Source organism: Equus przewalskii, chromosome 25, assembly GCF_037783145.1.
Source record: "Equus przewalskii isolate Varuska chromosome 25, EquPr2, whole genome shotgun sequence".
Taxonomy (NCBI): domain Eukaryota; kingdom Metazoa; phylum Chordata; class Mammalia; order Perissodactyla; family Equidae; genus Equus; species Equus przewalskii.
The window spans coordinates 14,330,846-14,350,516 of record NC_091855.1 but is presented as its reverse complement, the minus strand read 5'-3'; the positions used below and the strand labels follow the sequence as shown (position 1 = coordinate 14,350,516).

The 19,671-nt window shown below is 47.5% G+C and overlaps 1 long non-coding RNA gene across 1 annotated transcript; it reads left to right on the top strand.

Annotated features, from left to right (window-relative positions):
- The first annotated feature begins 1,278 nt into the window (after positions 1-1,278).
- On the top strand, positions 1,279-18,443 carry LOC139079387 (uncharacterized). The gene is made up of 3 exons (XR_011532991.1): positions 1,279-1,308; positions 3,468-3,633; positions 18,215-18,443. It is a non-coding gene; the product is annotated as an uncharacterized lncRNA (long non-coding RNA).
- Positions 18,444-19,671: the final 1,228 nt, after the last annotated feature.

Below are 19,671 nucleotides of genomic sequence, written 5' to 3'. Positions count from 1 at the left end.
GCCGCTCCCCGGGGCCGGCCGACAGACAAGCTGGCTTTCATCTGTCGGCCGGTACATGTTTAATTGAAAAAAGAAATACTTGCTGTCCATGTTTCTGTAGGAAGCACAGGTCATTTAAATAAAATGATATACCAATTGGGAACCGGGGTTTTAAATGATGGGGATTTAATGGGACGCTTGGGCCGTGTAAAAATCGAGGCATTTCGAAAAGACGCCTTTTTCGGACGCTGGTGAAACCGTTTTGAAAGGACTAGCTTCTGTCTTGTGTGTGCCCGGTGACTGGCTGCTTCGTTTTCCTGTTTACTGTCACTTGGGGTTTGGAAGATATGTTGGTTATTGTCAAGGTCCTGGCTTTTGTTTGGGGTTGTCGGCTGGACGGTGTTTATTTATTTTTTAAAAATAACTAAATGGAAGTGGAGTGTGTATGGTACAAAAATGAGATTGGGTCATGAACCGGGGAATTCAATTAATCCAGTCTATGCACTAGAGTTTCTTACAGAAAGAGAGAGAGAGGAAGGGAGGGAGGAAGGAAGGAAGAAAGGGAGGAAGGAAATTAGTTATGAAACACTTTTGGTTGTTGCTGGGGGAGAAGCTTGAAGTGACTTGTGGGGATGGGCTGTGCAAAGTACCCCATCCTACTTTGTACTGGCAATGATTTCTCCCCAGTAGGTAATGGATGAGGGACAGGCAGAGGCTGGGGAAAGCCAGCTGCAGACTTAGAAGTGAGTTATTATGCTTGAATTTTCTAGATGGATGGGAAGGGCAGTCTCAAACCACCAGGCGATCCAGAGCCTTCCAAACAAGGCTCCTGGACCCAAGTCCAGCGAAGTTAGATGGACTGCCCCCCTCAGAGGCCGTGAGGGGCGTGGAAGGAATCAAACGGACATCTTGTGACTTGGATGTTAGGACTCTGTGCATGAGTCCACTCTGCTCTGCCGGTGGACACACATCTGAGGAATTTATGGCTCGCTCTTTTTCTTTCGTAGTTCAATTACCAGGTGGTTATAAAAGCAAAGAGATTTCTATGTGAGGTCATCTTGGCAAGAAGCTCACTTACCATCCTTGACCTCCAGGTCTCCAAGGCAACTGCTGCTGGGACGTCACTGGCACCAGATCATGTCCCTGAAAGGCCACGCTGCAGCAAGGGCAGATAAACAATTTTGCGACAACAGTCATGTAGCAAACTCATTCTCAAATAAGGGCTGGTTACTCAGGATGACGTAAGTGGTTTTTTTCCACTCTCTTCCACACTCTGGCCCAGAATTCTGGGCCTAGGACATAGTCTAAGAATGTATCTCGGCATGTGAGGTAAGAGAACAGTGTGGGGAGAGAGTTGGAGCAGTACCTTCTTCTAGACACAGGGACAAAGTCTCTTTCCTCTCGGCTTCCCCAGCCCACAGCACATTTCCTCTCCCTGTCCCAGCTCACTACAGGAATTTTATCTTTGTATAGAGAAAGTTGTGGTGGGCAGTCTCAATCTTCCTCTCCTGGGGTCTGTGTGCTGCTTCTTGCCTCTGGAGTCTGGGCTAGCCAGAGTGACTTGCTTGCTTGACCAGCAGAATATGATGGGAGTGACATCCTGGAACTTGCAAGGCGTGGGTACAAGAAGCTTTCTGGTATCTGTCTGGGTCTCTTAAAACCGTCACTCCTGGGACACGCGCTCTAGAAACCAGCCAGAAGTCCAAGCCACAAAGAGAGGCTAGAAATAGGTGCTCTTGTTAAGAACGCTAGCTGAGCTCTCCACCAACACTGCCAGTCTTGTGAACGAGCTACATCCACCTGGCTGTCCAGCTCGTTAGAACCTTCGGATGACTCCAGCCCTGGCTGCCACTTGCTGGTCACTGCAGGAGATCTTGAAGGAGAACCCGCTATCTGAGCCCAGTCAGCAGAGGTGTAAGAGAGAATAAGAAATCAGTTTAGGCCACGGAGTTTTAGGGCGGTCTGTTATGTAGCAATAGGTAACTGAGCAGAAATGAAATGCTGGATGGGGAGTGAAGAGAGGAGAGAACGCCTGCCCTCTCAGTCACTTTGAGGGGCTTTCAGTCTTTTCTGTCCCCCTGTGTACCGCCAAACCACCCCTCCTTTGTGAGCCATGGCTGGGGCACAGTGCACAGCCTTTGTAGTGCCGCTCATTGTTCACGCACACTCATCTCCTCAACGCGATGGTAGACATCCTGAGGATGGGGCCCTGTCTTACTTGATTCCTACCCTCCCTGGCACTGGCAGATCCACCAAGCTGATCTTCTCTCCTCATTATAGCTCAGGCTCCCGACTTCATTAAAGATCTGAAAGTCCCTGTGCTGTGAGGTGGTAATGGGTGTGACCATTAAAGCCACATGATCTGTGTTCAAGTCCCGGCTTCACCACTTATTAACTGTGTGATCCTGGATAAGTTGCTTAACCTCTGTGAACCTTTAGTTCCTTACCAGTAAGAATAGGAATAGTAACAGTGCTTCATCTCAGGGTTGTATGTGGGTATCGTATGCGCTCTCCATAAGGTATAGCAAGGCTCTAGATATGAAACTGTCTGCAAGGTCCTGAGTGCGGTAGTACCAGTAGCTTTTGCTTAGAAAAAACAAAAGGGACAATGAGGGAAGAGGAGGAAGTCTCACTTGGGAATGAAATTGCCCGAGGTCCTGGCTGCTCCATTCACCTGCTTCCTGAGAGCATCACACAGGATCCTTATGACGTTGGGCTGATTTTCCGGGCCAGGCTGCTCACATGCGTCCCAGCCCCTGTGTCCTCGGAGTTCCCACAGCCCGGGGAACGCAGGCTCCCCTTCCTGAAACCTGGGATAGATCGGCCCGCTGGGGGTCGTGCACAGGTAATTGCCTGGTCCAGGAGCCAGAGTACTGGGGCTATGCGGGCAGGGAACTGAACTCAGGGCATCTCCAGGGCCTCAGGGAGCATTTCAGTTCTGTCCCTTGGCCCCGCTTCACACTCCGGCCCGTGGAGGCGCCGGGAGCTCCAGGAGAGCTGCGATCTGCAGGCCCGGCTCCTTGCTCATCTTTCCGCTCAGCTTCCCCAGCCTTTCTGTGTTTTCTTCTTCTTCTCCCCAAAGCCTCCAGTACATAGCTGTATATTCTAGTTGTAGGTCCTTCTGGTTGTGCTATATGGGACGCCGCCTCAGCATGGCCTGATGAGGGGTGCCAGGTCTGCACCCACGATCGGAACTAGCAAACCCTGGGCCACCGAAGCAGAGCGCGTGAACCCAACCACTTGGCCATGGGGCCGCCCCTCACCCCATGGCTTGTTTTTTGACCTCCAGGAAGACTGGACAGATGGGCAGATAGCATAGGATCTCATAATGAGGAAGCAGTTCTGCGGGCAGGCAGCTGCCCTGCCCATGGGTGTGAGTTACCTTTGCCAGATGCCCCTGCAAAGCAGAGCACCCAGCAAGGGGACCACAGCCCTTCCTTCTGCATCCGTCCAGTGTTTGCTAGAATCCCACTTCCTTTTCCAAGCAGCACGTCGTGTGATGTCACCAAATGGAGGCACGGTCAACTAGTCACTCTGAGGATGGAGTGTCCTCCGGTGAGAAGCCTGGCCCCCCATGGGGAGGGTCATCTTCCAGAGAGAATGCCTACTTCACCTCATCTTTCAGGGGCCCTCTTCCTGACCGAAAGGCCGAAGGTAAGTGTCTGGGAAAGGTTCCAAAGCCCTGGGGTTGCACCCCAAAGGAGTCATACATAGTGTAAATCTTTACTCTCCCTCAAGCAGTTTAACAGAAGAAGACATTTGATCCTTCCTTAGTGCATCTCAGTAGTTCAATTTTCACTGTCATCTGAACTCAAGACACAGAAAAACAAAACATAAAGCCTTCCTGGGCCTACTGTTTTATCCATCACATTCTATTACCTGCTGAGAAGTCTGCCCTATTAGCATATGTGATCATTTGAGGAACACCTGGTTAGACTATTTAGGTGGTGGCAGCAGAAGGATTGGCTTATTTTTCTCCCCAGATGTAATTCTTTGGGCTCTCCACCCAGGGTCACTGCTAGCCCATATGGCACCTATGTGCAAATCAGAAAAAGGCCCCCTTCCTCTGTGTGGATGCAGCCATACCAGGGGCCACAGCTTGGCATGCAGAGTGAGGACTGGATTTCAGCCCCCACCCACCCTCTTGTACAGTGAACAGCCTACACAACTGTACATGGTGGCCTTGCCTCCACCCAATGTCACTAGCTCCAGTTTCTCTTCTTGGAGAGGTGCTTGCTGGAGAGGGAGAAGGGAGAGGATGCTTGTTGCTGTACGTTAGAGACAGGTTCCTGGAGGCCAAAGAGCAACACCTTAATGTGGGTGTGTTTTGAGGTCTGTGAGAGTTTGGGGCATTTCACAGCAGGGCCAACTTTTCCTGGGACGGAGAATCTAGTCTTTGACGTGAAGACAGTCCTTGGGGATGGAACAGCCGGTCAGTCTACCCACAGTCCTGCTGGAAACTGCCCTGGATTGGCTCATCTGGATGTTTCACGGGAATTTCCAAGAACCTCTTACCACCATGGCACCAGTCTCCCCTCGCCTCCTCTTGAGCTTCGGTCTGTGGTTAGGACATCTGGGCGCAGGGAGTTTTAGCCCATCTCTGCTTTCAGATCTAAATCCAGTCACCTGTCAGGGGACTGGCCTTCCCCGCTTTGATGAGTCCATTTACGGAATCCTCCATGGTGTGATCCATGGGGGCGGGGGTGCATCCGGAAGACTCCCCCTGGGATCTCAGGGGTCTCGTCTTCCCCGGCCATGACTCAGCACGCTCCCCTCTAAAACGGAATGAACAGCATGTGGCCTGTCCATAGCACAAATAGCCCTCATGAGGCCACCTGACTTTGAGTTTTGTTAGGTTTTTAGGAAACGGATACATTAATAGACCCAGCCCCAAATCTTGTAAGCAAACAGGGGCTGTCAGGAAATGTTGAGAGGTTTGTTCATTTCCTGATGCATTCATTCAACAAACACTTACTGAGTATCTACCATGTGCCAGCCCTGTGCTGGGCTCTGGGTGAAGAGGCTGATGAGAAAAATATACTCCTGCCTTCCATTTAAATGCCATTTCCTTGGGCAGGCCTTCTCTGACTGCCCCTCCCCAGACATGGGACCCCTGTCCCAAGGATGCAGGAAACAGCATCGCCCTGTACTTGATCCCTTTTCTGTTTGCCCCACTAGACAGCTTCAGGAGGAGAGGGACCATGTCTACATTCATCAAAATGTATCTGCACCAACCCTGGCCCAGTGGGGCCCCAAATAATAGGGGGGGACTGGAGCCATTTGCTCCCCACCTCGTGTCCCGAAGTCTGAAGGGCTCCCCGTCTGTGATACGCCTGTGTTTAGGGGACCCAGCCCTGTGCAGAGTCTAATTCCTAGCAGGGATTCATCTGCTCTGAGAGAGTTGGGACCAGATGATCGCCAAGGTCCCTCCAGCCTCAAGCCAGCGATTCTAGGACCGATGGGGCTCTGGAGGCCTGGACAGTGGAAGGGGGACCAGAGATGGGTGCGGGCCAGGTTAGAGGCGTGGCTGCAGAACCATTCTGGGTGCCCAGGCTCCGGGCCCGGCCCCTCGTTAGGAGAGTAAGGAAGATGTGGGCTGAGAGTGCAGATCTGAAAGCAGAGCCCTCTGTGGGCCCAACGCCAACCGTGCTCCTGGTGGGGGGACAGACCCCTGGTGGGCCTGCCAGAGGCAGGAGAAGACAGGGACAGGAGGGTGGTGCCGTGGCTGTGGGCCTGCCTCCTGCACCTCAGCGCTCTGGGTCTGGTTACAATCACTGTCACTGTGCACAGAACCCAGGCCACCGCTGGAAGGAGATGAGCTGGGCCCTGGCTGCTGACAGCACTGTTTTATTCTTGCTGGGCCACTAAATCCTGGCTCTGTTGTTCTGTTGTCAATAGCAACAGGAGGAAAAGCAGTTTTCTCTGTGTTAGGAGCTTCGTTTTTCCCCTGTAGGAGGGGCTATCACCAGCCCAGTGCCCCCACATGGAGGGTTGATGTCCTGGGCGCCCCAGGGAGGCCTTAAAATCCAGACCCAGGAGGAAAAGGCCAGCTTCGCTCTGCTCCGGACAAACTGGGGGTGACTGGGGTGGCGGGGGACCTGTGGGAAGGGGGCGGTCAGCTTTTTGAGGATTGGGCTCAGCTGCTCCTCTTTAGTTTCAATGGCTACAAAATATCCGTGGTGGCTGCCTTGGGTAGGCCTAGAGCATGGGGAGCAGAGAAAGAAAAAGGAGGGGAATCAGAAAAGGACGCTCAGAGGAGAAGAGAAGGGGATGGGAGGGGATGAGAAGAGGAGAAAGGTGCTGTGGAGAGCTGCAGTCAGCAGCCTTGGGCAGCTCTTGGGATATGAAGCCAAATTGGGATGACCCCACAGACCCGCGTGAAAAATACGAGTGTCTCTCTGGCGAGGGGCTTCTGCTTCCCGTTGGGGAGGCGCTGCCATCATGGATGGGTGGATGAGTGGACAGACGGACAGATGAATGAATAGGACAAAAACCAGTGGGATAGGATTTGCCAGGGACTGAGTGAGCAAAAAGGGGGAGAAAGAGTGAAGAGTGAGAAAATCTACTGACGGGGTAAAGCCAGTTTCGCAGGACGGTTAACTGCAATGTTGGTGCCAAGTCGTGGTTTAGGGAGGGCCTTCTCACCTCCCCGCCAATCGCCGTCCTAAATAAACATGCACTCTAAGTGAAAAATATGTTTCCTATACAAACAGCCTGAAGAAAAATCCCCTAGCCTCTGCCTCAGCCAGCTGTCCACCTCTAGGCCCTCATTACGGAAACTCCATAGCTGCCACCGGTCAGCTGCAAGGCATTGTATCTACTCTTGCAGCATCCCTTCCCAGACCAAGTGAATTAGCTGTGGACAGACAGGTGAGGGCCTGAAATGTGATTAGAGGAGGCAAGGAAAGAAGGTTCAGATTAGTTTGAGAAAAGGAAGAGTTCAAGAGCCTTAAGCCTTTCAGCCCCTCCTACTCTGGGATTTGGAGTATTAATTACTCTAATCATGGCAAATCATCGAGTGAATTGTCTCTTCTCTCCCTTCAGCAAAAAAATGTTAAGTATAGGTTTATTCGCAGGAAGGCCCAGTGGGAATAGTTCATTAGGGTCAGGGTCAAGGGTTAGGGGTCAAAGGGTTATACCCTCCAAGCGTTGAACCAATAGTGTGGGCAGCTGGCACAGGTGTGAGCAAGGCTTCTTTCATGGAAGGTCCTTATCAGAAACCAGAGCCGTAACAGAGGGAACAGCGAGTCAGATTACAACAGCTCCCCGGGTGGGGGCAGGTCAGAAGGGGTGTCATGTAGAGGCCATAGGGAAGGGGTGCTATTCTTAGGGCTCTGCCACCTCAGGGGCCTGCTGACTCTGTCAGGAACCCCAGGGCTCCTGAGTAGATCCAGTCCAACAACCTGCCTGGGTGCATTCTCAGGGACGTCTGGGTTGCCTTCAATGTCAACAAATAACAGGAAAACACTGGCCTTTTCTCTAAAAAAGATGCAATGTCATGTTCAAGGCTATGTAAGAGTAAAGGTGAGAAGGCGTGATTCCCAGAGAAGTGTAAACCTTACCCGAAATCTTGGAAGGAGCCTTAGAGGGAGATGGCAAGAGAGGTGTTGACCCAGGAGCAGTGGCCCCGGAGGCTTTGGCATTGAGTCCCAGCATGGGCAGGGGAAGGTGCATTACATTTGGGGCAATGGTCAAGTGAAACTCTAGGAAAACCGTCCGCCCTGGAGAGTGACTAGCTTGTCATGCTAGAAACCTCAAAGGGGCCTTCAGTGTCCTTTGGTCAAGGAGAAGACACAGAAGCTGCACTCTGTAGAAATAACCTCCCCAGGAAGGCAAGGAGGTCTCATGGGCTTTCACAGAGGGTGGAGGACCATTTCATCTTCCTTCTCTCCGGGCAGGGGGCTGGGGATGCTGGCCCGAGAGGTTATGTGTTCTCATTTATGGTCTTCGCTTGGCCTAACATCTTTCCGGGTAGACTGCCACTAACTCTGTGGTTTTTCTTGCTCGTGGATTTCTTCCACCATACCTTGTCTTCCATTTCTAAATCTGTTTCAGCCTGGGGGAGGCTGCAGTGCCCAGCTCTAACTGGCTTTCTTGACCTCAGGATTATCTCTATGTAACACTAACCTTTCAAAACTCGTGACTTTTCCCTCTCTATTATTTAAAATCCTGATCTTTTAACATTTTTCTTTACTCACGCTATTCATCTGTCTCTATAGTTAAAAAATAAAAATAAATCTTCAGGGAGTTTGTATCAGGAGGGACAGAAAAAAGCTTGTGTGTTGAGTCCTACTGATCAGGGCTAAAAGCTGAGTAGCGTGTATGAACTTGACCTTGACTATGATCCCAAAGTGATAGTTGTCCCCATGTAAGTGGTCTTCATCTGGCCTGCTGCTCTCTTAGCCCTCAGCAGGCTGTATCTGTTGCTAAGATCTGGAGAGAGACACTGGGATTACCCTATGAAGCAGAGCAGCTAAGCCAGGAATTCCAGTGTGGGAGTAGGAGACAGAAAAAAAGGTAAGAGATGGGGAGAGGGTACTACTTGCCCCAGGGCTGCTGCTGTGGTGCAGCCTCCTGGATTTGAGCTTCCGATTTATAAGGCCCCAAATAGTCAAGGCTATGAAAAGGGCAAACTGAGGATGAAGTCAGTAAAGTCACCTGCCTAAGGACATACAATTAGTGGGCAGTAGATTGTTCACAGTTAGGGGCAGCGTCAACAATTCTGCAGTATCAGTCAGGGTTATGGTGGCCTAGAGACAGGAGAATTTAATGAAGGGAATTATTTAGCAAGGTTTGGTCAGGGATTAGGGGAACCAACAAAGGATGGTGTGATACTTTAGGTTTAATAACATTGAGGAGGCATTACCATCACTAAATCGGAAGGGTCAAGAGGAAGGAATAGTTACTAGAACCCAGAGAGAGTACCTATAAGGAGAGAGCTGCCTGATAGGACCTGTGACCTTTGGTGGAAAGACAAAACTAGCCCACAGTGATTGGGCAGGGAAGGAACTAGGAGAATAAGTAATCCTCCTGCCTTCCAGTTTCCTGCTGGTCCCTCCCTTTGCCTGAGCACAGCTAGAAACCAGAGGTCAAAGGAGCCCCACTGATGCAGTATAGACAGGTTAGTCCTCTGGGGTACAGGGCAGAGTGAAGTGTGGAGTGTAGACCTAGAGGAGCAAGTGGAAGATATCTAGCCCCCTGGGAACACAGGTGAGGTTTGTTTTTAGAGCCTCCACATTTGCTTTTCTTTTTTTTTTTTTGCTTCTTCCTTCGCCATTGTTATACTCGTTCCTGCATGGCTTGCGGATGCTAGGGTTTTTCTGTTGTTTCCCTATACTCTGGGACCCCCAGGTGAGTCATCAGTGTCTAGTTTTGGGGCATGCCCTCTCTCACCACTATTTCTTTATCAAAATCAGTTCTTAAGTTGTCTGCTCCTGGCCATGACAGAGCAACAGCATCCAGATTTACCCTCACACCATAAACTCTAGTAAACTAAACAAGATAAATATACTGATGGCTTCAGATACTGTGCAACAGGCAGCGCAGGATTGTGATCCCTGAGATAAAGGAAAGAAATGAGGTAAGCCCTCTGATCACCTCCGTGTCTGACTGGAGACACATTCTGGACTATAGAGCAGGAAAAGGAATCCCAAGCAGAGTATGGTGGTCTTGTGGAGCTGAAAGACCGAAATTGAAGGTCAAGGAGATTTTAGATGGAAGTCGTGGGGCAGAGTTCTAGAAAAGAGGGGGCTATGTGGAAAGAGCCCCAGAAATCTGCATAAGGGTCCTCTTGAGTATTTTCTTAATACTAAGTGTATACACAAAGTGAAGCTCCATAAGACTGGGCAAGGAACGGCCAGGAGCTATAAGCTGGATAATTCAGAGTTCACATGGGACTGAGAAATATTCAAATGTCAACCAGCTTGATCACCCAGGGCATTTAGTAGAGACCCCATAAGGGTTCTGCCCTACTAGTAGAACTAAACTATCCCCAAAGAAAAAGAAACTTTAGACCCACTCTAACAAAGTTTAAAATAAGCCCCTAAAAGGTCAACCTTATCCATAACTAACCTAAATGCCTGCCAGAGAAAAGCCCAACACTCTTTAAAGGAAGATAACAAAACACAATCAATAATGTAATTTTTAAAATATCCAACATTCAATCAAAAATCACTAGACTCACAAGGTAGCAAGAAAATGTGACCCATAACCAAGAGAAAACTCAGTCAGTAGAAGCAGACTTGAAAATGATAGAATTGAAAGAGTGAGCATGGAGGCACCTCAAAACAGCTATTGTAAGTAAGCAAAATGTGCTCAAGGATTTAAAGACAGTCAGGAAGGGAATGAGGAAGGAATGAAAGACATAAAAAAAGAACCAAATGAAACTTCTAGAAATGAAAAAAAAACAATATCTGAAATGAAAAGTCAGTGGATGGAATTTAAAGCAAACTGGACACTTCAGAAGAAAACCAAATGAAGCTGTAAGCATAGCAATAGAAATTATCCAAAATGAAGCACAGAGAGGAAAAAGACAAGCCAAAACAAAACATAAAAAAATGAAGAGAGTCTCAGTAACCTGGGGCATTATCTAGTGGTCTAACATGGGATTGGAAAGGAGATAAGGAAGAGAACAAATTTTTGCTGAAATGATGGCCAAAAGTTTTTCAAATTTGACAAAAACTGGGAATACTAGAGACTCAAGAATCACAATGAAGTCCAAGCAAGATAGATAAAGAAAACCAACAAAGAAAATCAAATTGCTAAAAATTAGTGATAAAGAGAAAAGTCTTAAAAGCAGCCTGAGACATAGTTTATAGAGGCACAAAGATAAGAAAGCTGCAGACTTTTGATCAAAACTATGCAAGCCAGAAGACAATGGAATAATACCTTTAACACGCTGGAAGAAAAAACTGATCTAGAATTCTGTATCCAATGAAAATATACTTTAAAAACAAGGGCAAAATACTATTTGAGACAAATAAAATCTTAGAAGAATTCATTACCAGCAGATCTTCATTACAAGAAATGTTAAAGTTCTTTAGAAAGAACAAAGAACTTTAGAAAGAACAAAAGAAAAAGAGTACTAGGATCTATACAAAAGAAGGAAGAATGCCAGACGGTAAACAAGAGGGTAAATATAAAAGACTTAGTTGCCATTTAAAAAAATCTCTTTAAAATATTAAAGCAAAATTAAGAAGAAAGTACTGTGAAGTTTATAACATATGTAGAAGTAAAATGTATAACATTTTACAACAATAGCACGTTGAACATAAGAGCGTAGCTAATAAATTAATGTTGTAGATAAAATGAAATCATAAAAAAGTACCCTGAATATAAAAAAAAGGCAGGGAAAGATGAAAAAGAGAACACAGAACACATGGGACAAATAGACAACAAACAGTAAGACAGTATACCTAAACCAAACATATTGTAAGTGCATTATATGCTCTTATAATTAAGTGCAAATGGTCCAAATAGCCCAACTAAAAGGCAGAGATTATGAAACTGGATAAAAAGCATTGTAAATGAAACCTATTTTAAATGTAAAAACACAAATAATTTAACAGAAAAATAGAAAAAGATACTGTGTGACACTCACCCTGAGAAAGCTAGATGACTGTGTTAATAACAGCAAAAGCAGACTTGAGGACAAGGAATATTACCAGCGATAAAGACGGGCAGTTTCATAATGAGAAAAATAAAAGTTTTTAAAGAGACAAAAACTGACCAAACTGAAAGAAGAACTAGACAAATCCACAATTATAGTTTGGTATTTCATTACTGCTCTCTCAGGAACTGAGAACAAATAGGCAGAAAAAATAGAAGAGTTGAATAACACTGTCAACTGACTTGACCTAACTGACGTTTTTAGAAAACTCCCCTCAACAATGGCAGAATACGGATTTCTTTTCAAGTTCCCATAGAATAGTCATCAGGATAGACTACAATTTGGGCCATAAAGAAAAGACTAAACAAATTTTTAAAGTTTGAAATCTCATCACAAAATAATTATATTAGAATAAAAACCAGGAAGATGTTTGGAAAATGTTTAAATGTTTAGAAGTTAAACATTACATTTTAAATAACCCAAGGGTCAGAGAAGACAATGCAAAAATAATTTAAAATTATCTTGAATGGAGTGAAAATGAAGGCATAACATATCAAAATGTCTAAGATTCAGCTAAAGCAGAGGTTGAATGGAATTTTTAAAAATCTTATTAAAAAACATATTTGCTGAGGTATAATTTACATATTAAAAATTCACCTGTTTCAAGTGCACACAACTCAATTATTGTAAGTAAATTTACAGTCATGCAGCCATCACCACAATCTGAATTATTTTCTTACAGTGCCTCAGAAACTGTTACATTGCAAGTGCAATAAAGTAACAATTGCCAACTTTTCTTCTTCAACCCACACAACCAGCTTAATATTTAAACAATTGAGATATAATTCAGATAACATAAAATTCACCATTTTAAAATGTGCAATTTAGTGGTTTTTATGGTATTCACTGTATCTTGCAACAATCACCCCTAATTACAGAACATTCCTCCTCCCCCTATCTCCTGGAAAGCATTAATCTACATTCTGTTTCTATGGATTTGCCCATTCTGGACATTTCATATACGTGGAATCTTACACTATGTAGCTTTTTGTGTCTGGCTTCTTTCACTTAGCATTTGGTTGGAATTTTAAAGTTTTAAATGCTTACATTAAAAAAGAGAATGGTCCATTTCTGACATAGTTACCAAGACAATTCAATAGTGATACAATAGTCTTTTCAACAAAAGGTGCCAAGACAAATGGGTATCTATATGTGAAAGAATAAAGTTGGACCCCTACCTTACACCACATACAAAAATTAACTCAAAATGGATCGAAGACCTAAAAGTGATAGCTAAATATACAAAACTCTTATAAGAAAACACAGGTATAAATCTTTGTGGCCTGGTATTAGGCAATGGTTTCTTGGCCATGACTGCAAAAGCACAAGCAACAAAAGAAAAAATAAATTGGACTTCATCAAAATTAAAAACGTTTGTGCAAAAGGATGCTATCAAGAAAGTGAAAAGACAACCCTTGGAATGGGAAAAATATTTGCAAATCACATATATGATAAGAGATTTGTACCCAGAGTATATAAAGAACACCTACAATGCAACCATAAAAAGACAAACATTCCAAATTTTAAAAATAGGCAACGTATTTGAATAGACATTTCTCCAACAAAGACGTACAAATGGCCAATAAGTGCATGAAAAGATGCACAACCTTTTTAGTCATTAGGAAAATGCAAATCAAATTCACAGTTAGATACTGCTTCACACCTACTAGTATGGCTATAATAAAAAAGACAGACAATGACAAGTGTTGCAAGAATGTGACGAGATTAGAACCCTCATATACTACTGGTGGGAACGCAAAATGGTGCAGCTGCTTTGGAAAACAATTTGACAGTTCCTCAAAAAGTTAAACACAGAATTACCATTTGACCGGCAATTCCACTACTAGATATGTACCCAAGAGAATTGAAAATATGTGTCCACATACACTTATACATGAATGTTCATAGCAGCATTATTCATAGTAGCCAAAAAGCAGAAACAACCCAAATGTGCATCAGCTGATGAATGGATAAACAAAATGTGGTATATCCATATAATGGAATATTATTCAGCCACAACAAGGAATGAAATTCTGATACATGCTACAACATGAATGAACCTTGAGAACATTATGCTAAGTGAAAGAAACCAGATACGAAAGGTCACATATTGTGTATTCCATTTATACAAAATGTCCAGAATAGGCAGATCTGGAGACAGACAGTAGATTAGTGGTTGCCAGGGGTGGGAGAAGGGACGAATGGGGAGTGACTGCTAATAGATATGAGATTTCTTTCTAGGGTGATGAAAATATTCTGAATTAGATAGTAGTGGTAGTTATATAACTTTGTGATTGCACTAAAAAAGCACTGAGTTATACACTTTAAAATGGTGAATTTTATGGTATATGAATTAAAATTAAGGATCCGAGGCCAGCCCAGTGGCATAGTGGTTAAGTTCGTGCACTCCGCTTTGGCAGCCCCGACTTCACAGGTTTGGATCCCAGGCGTGGACCTACACACTGCTCATCACACCATGCTGTGGCAGCATCCCACATAAAATAGAGGAAGATTGGAACAGATGTTAGCTCAGTGAGAATCTTCCTAACAAATAAATAAATAAATAAGGATCTGATAGAGATGACTTTATGCCCCAGTATTGATAACAGATAAAGGCTTAATGTGCCAATCTTCATAGGAATATCTGATTTAACTCAGGCCAATCTCTCCCCAAAGGTACAGAAGCTATTTTCTCAAAAAGTCTAGCTCTTCGGACTTTTGATTTTATTCTCAGCTGTGGTTGCTACAGGGCCGCCTCCAATGCCTGAAGAAGCCTGTAGCAGGCAGGGCGGGTGAATTGTATTTTAGGACTTTCCTGCAGCATGAATTCTTTTTAAAGTCCATTGCTAACTTTCTCCCATAGCCAGGCTTACTTGCAACGTTAAAAGGTGATAAGAGGCACTTTACAGTTTATGAAGAACGTTTTCACATTCATCGCTCTTTCGATCTCAGGCATTTCAGTTTAAGTGGGGGCATTATGACTGGCCCCTGCGCAGCACAGGCCCTGAACTCTAGCTCCAATTTCTCTGACTCCAAAAATCTAGTCTTTCTTAGAACAACCGACATGCATTTTGGAACAGGTCATAGAGAAGAGGCCTCTCCTGTGGCCCTCCAAGGATGTCATGCAGGCTCTTTAGCATTTAAACAACAGCTTCCACTGACTATCTCCCATTGGACTGAGTTATGCAGACTGACCCCCGAATTAGTCATGGGGAGAGCCCAGAGATTAAATGGTTCGGTCCAGTGTGTTCACCTCCTTGACCATATTGTTTGTGGATCAATTTTCACTCCTTCAGGGCCACATACACCCACAACATGTTCGAGCATGAACACACACAACACACACACACACAGGAGGCCTTCTCTCAGCAGTGCTGTGACCAGGGCTGAGCTCCCACTTGCATTTCTTTTTTTATCGTGGTAACATATACATAACATAAAATGTACCGTTAAACCAGTTTTAAGTATACTATCCTGAGACATGAAATACATTCACGTTATTCCCCGTCTACGTCCAGAACTTCATCTTCTCAAACTGAAACTCCATATCCATTAAACACTAACTCCCCATCCCCCAACCAGCCCCCGGCAGCCACTGTTCTACTTTCTGTCTCTATGAATTGACTACTTTAGGTTCCTCATATAAGCAGAATCAAAGAGTATTTGTCCTTTTGCCACTTGTGTTTGTTGGTGGCAAAGGGTCATCTGATTCCAGAGCTGGCCCATGGGACCAGGTGTTTGATGGGGTGACCAGCCCAGGAGAAGGGATAGGAGAGTGCAGAGCACAAAAACAGCCCCCGTCAGCATCAGGGGGCTCTCCCACCCCAACGACAGCTGGAAATTCTTTCTGCTCTTCTGCAAGTCGGGTGTAACAAACAGAAGACTTTTCAAGCCCGGTCCCAAACACAGGAATTCTCCCCTCGTCAGTCTGTCTCCTGGGCCCCATTGAGACAGCTGGACTTCCCACGCAAGTGAGAGCACTCAACTGTGAGGGTCCTCTCCTGGGGCAGCCTGCTCCAGCTTGCCCTTGAAGGAGTACACGAGCTCCTTCAGAGAAATAACTATTTTTCTGTTCCAAGTCATATAGAATGCCGTGTGGAGGACTTTCAAAATGTCTACGGTTGCTCCTGAGAGCAATTGATGCAATCTGTGCCATCTCGGGTTGGCGTGACAATTGTATTTACTCAGCCCAGTTCTTTGAAATTCATCATAAGGATTTGAGTCTCATGCATGACCCTTCCACTGGCTTTTGTGAAGGTGAATGAACCAATTCCTTCCGAAATTAAAAAACAGAATCTTCCACTAGATTTGACATAAGGCCACAGCTAGACTGGAAGCAGGGAGATCTGAAAGCAAGGGTAGATTTAACAGGTGCTGCGATGTCCCAGGCCAGAGCTGCTGGTGGGGCTGAGCACATTCTGTGCTCTGGGTGCCCAGGCGCAGACTATATGTAAACTTTCACTAAGTGAAAAAGCTTAGCCTTCTCTAAATTCCTGTATATGACTTCCATGTGACTACCCAGTGTGGTGGTATCCTATTTGACTTTTACACACTAATTTGTTTATTTTTATAAGGTACATTCCCTCCTAGGAGCTACAAGCCTTAACAAGCCTCAGAAATCCTCTTGCAATAAAGATGATGCTGTGAGGAGGGCAGGAGAAGCTCTTCCCACCTCTGCAGAAGACCCAGCTAGAGAAAACAAGATTTATGGCGGGTGTCAAGGGTTGGAGGGTTAGGAGGAAGATTTAGAGGAGAGGAAAGTGGAAGATTTTTCCCCAGAGACGTTGGAAGATGATGACATCTTTTGCTGAAAAAGGCAAGGAAGCAATTTCCCAGGAGGTTCAGAAAATAGGATTAAACTCGCTGTTGGCTATTCAGTGTAGACCTGGGGGTGGTGGTGGAAAAATAGGCTGGGTGACCTCTGGCTGCTTGTCCAGTGTCTCTCTGTTCTGGTTCTAGTCTGCCCAGTTTGTGGGAGGAAGAGAAGAGTCGAGGACAGCTGAGTACATCTGTGGAGGGCACGTGCGATCAGACAATGGGCAAGTGAGCCTGGGATTCCTTATTTCCCAAGTGCTATACTAGCAACCAGGAGACTAGGGCTGGCATGCGATTCTGCTGCCAGCTAGCATTTAAGACTGGGGCCATTCTGGCCACAGTTTTATCATCCGTGAATTGAGGTAACAGGACCTGATTCAAATGCAACAAACTCTTACTAAATATGTGTAGGCTACAAAATTGAATAAGAACTGTTCTGTGGTCTGCAGGACCACACACCGGGGAGATGAGATACACACACTCACACATATTCGGACACAGTTGTGATAGGAAACAAACACTACTCTAAGGGAGAACGAGGAAGGGGAGCGATTGAGTCTACCTTTGGACTCCCACAGGTTACTCGGAGGAGGTGGGCTATGAGCGAGGCCTTGGGTACGGTTGGATGAGGTGCTGACAGGTAGATATGGGAACAAAGAAGAGGGGGCATCTATGGTGGATAAAACGAGTGAACCAAAAGAGGAACCAGCAACTGGGTGAGTGCAGGGTGGCAAGCTCTGGGAGTAGAGTAGGTGGCTGTGATCCGAGCACAGGTACACATCACATAGCAGGTCCTCAGTCAATAGATGATGGCAGCAGTGAGGATTGGGCTGGAAGGGCAGTCAGGGCCTCTCCCTGGCCGGGGACGCATAAGCAGCATGGAATCCACATGGGTTTCTGAAAGGGAGGTGGACCACTATGATGGGCTCTGTGTCCAAGGGCAAGTGGACCATGGGAGAGGAGGCCCAAAGGCTGAAAGGTCCAGGGGAGAGATGACAATGGCTTGAATTTAGACAGCAACACTGGGGTGGGGAGGGATATAAAAGATAATGCAAAAGAAGATTCTGCAGGCTAGTCAGATGTGCAAGGAGAGGGAGAAGGAGATGAAGACACTTCTGAGGGTTTTGAGCCTGAGCAATGGGGAGGGTGGAGATTCGTAAACAAATCGGCAACCTCAAGAAGAGAGGTGGGTTCAGATCTTAATTTTGTGCAGAAAGGCTTTGCGGTGTCTACAAGGAGTCTCTGTAGAGATTGCCAGCAGGCAGGCAGGAATGTGGAAATTTTGGTAGCTAGAGATTTGTGGCTCATGGAAGTGATGGTTGAAGATGCGGAGGTGGATGAGATAGAGGAGATGCACTGGGAGGAGAGGCCAGCCGGGCAGAGGAGCAGGTGAAGAGCATTTGGACGGAGAAGAGAATGGAGCCAGGCTGGAAGTAACCAGCGGATCCCAGGGAAGAAGGTCGAATGGTGGGAGGGGCCGAGCCGTGTGAGGAGGCCTGGGGTTGCCTTGCAGGCCGCTGTTGTGAGTAGGGCCTGTGAAATGGCCCCGAGCAGCAGCCAAGGGCTGCCCCAGAGGATAGGAAGGAGAACAAGGCGTAAAGGACCCTATAAAGAGGTTTGTACAGAGGGAACGAGAGCAAAACGATGGTGAACCGAGAGAAAGCGGGCCAAGGGAAGCCACTTTAGGATAAGGAAGACGTGGCCACGCTTTGGGGTCGTGCTTCTCGACGGTGAATGTGCTTCGGATCGCAGGGAATCCTGTGAGCATGCAGCTTCTGACCCAGGAATGAGGACGGGGGACGAGCCGGCGTGGAAGAGGCCAGAGCCACCGCCATCGTGGGCCAAGTGTCTTGCAAACGAGGCGGGAATGTCATCTGCTCTCGCCGAGGGAAGGGAAATGAAAGGGTGATGTGGAGGGACTGTGAGGCGGAAGAGGAGATGTGAGGAGTCCCTGTGGAGAGGCCTGGACCTTCTCCGTCAGGTGGGTGGTGAGCGATCTGCAGGTGGAAGGAGACGGGGAGTCTAGGGGGTCTGGGGCGAGTGAAAGCCTCAGGGACAGCGGCCTGGCTGACTGCCGCCTGAGGGCAGGGCGGGGCTCGGCTGTGCTGCGGAGGCATGATTTGGGTCGGCAGTGTGGGGCTGTCCCCTGCAGGGCCTGGAAGCTGCAGAGTGAACGGGCTGTGGACCCTGCTGGGTCCCTCAGGGTGGGCCTGGGGAAAGAAGGTCAAGGGCTGAGGGCCCTGAGGGGCCTTGGTTGAAAGGGAAGCTCTTGAAGGGACGGGGTGGGGCGGAGGGCAGGTGAGAGAGGAGAGCCATTGGAGGTTGCGCCCCGGGCCAGGCCGATCAGAAACTGGGACAGCAGAGCGGAGGCCAGAGAGATGCGGAGGCCCGAGGAGGGCCACAGCGCGGCGGAGCGGGAGGCTGGTCTCGAGGCAGAGTGATGAGAGATGGAGGAACCAATGGCGCCAAGAAGGGGTGGAGCCTGGGGCCTGGCCTGGGCACCGTCCTTCTACCCGTTCGCAGCAGCACCTGTTGGAAGCCGGGACGGCTCCTGGAGGCAGAGGGGGCCTGCCCGGTTCTCTTCACTCAGCTCCACTTCCGGAGGCTCCCTGAGCGAGGTCCCGGCTGCCGTTCTGAGCCCTGAGTTCCAGGCCTTTGACTGGGACATGGAGGCGGGGCATGAGAAGTGACTCCTTCTGTGGCCGGCTCACTGCCCTGCAGCCTGCTCAGGGGCACTCTGCGGTCACCCCAGCCACTTGCAGCTGCCTCCGGGGCCAAGGTCGGTTAAAACCCCATTCTGAGGTCAAGCCCTTAGGTGCTGAGATTCCAGCAGTTTCCGCTTTCCCAGCCCCTGAGACCACCCCCTCTCCAAACTAGGAGACCCCTTTTGAAGCTGGTGACTGTCCGTTGCACACCCCCAAGCCAGGGAACTCTGCAAGGGACAGAGGCCAGGCCGTCGGCACTTCCTGCTTAGGAGGACGAGCCAGTAGCACAGCTGGACACCCGGCTCTCGGTTTGTCCAGCTCAGCTTGATTCTCTTTCTCTCCCTGGTGAGCTCCGGCTTGTAGCTGTCTGCTCTTCATCAGCAGTTTATGGAAACAGCAGTGTTTGGGGAGGAAAGAGGACAGAGGGAACTCAGATGCTGTGCTGGTGCCCAGCTGTGCCCGGGGTGGCCTCCCTGGGCACGTGCCCATGCTCAACCCTCAGAC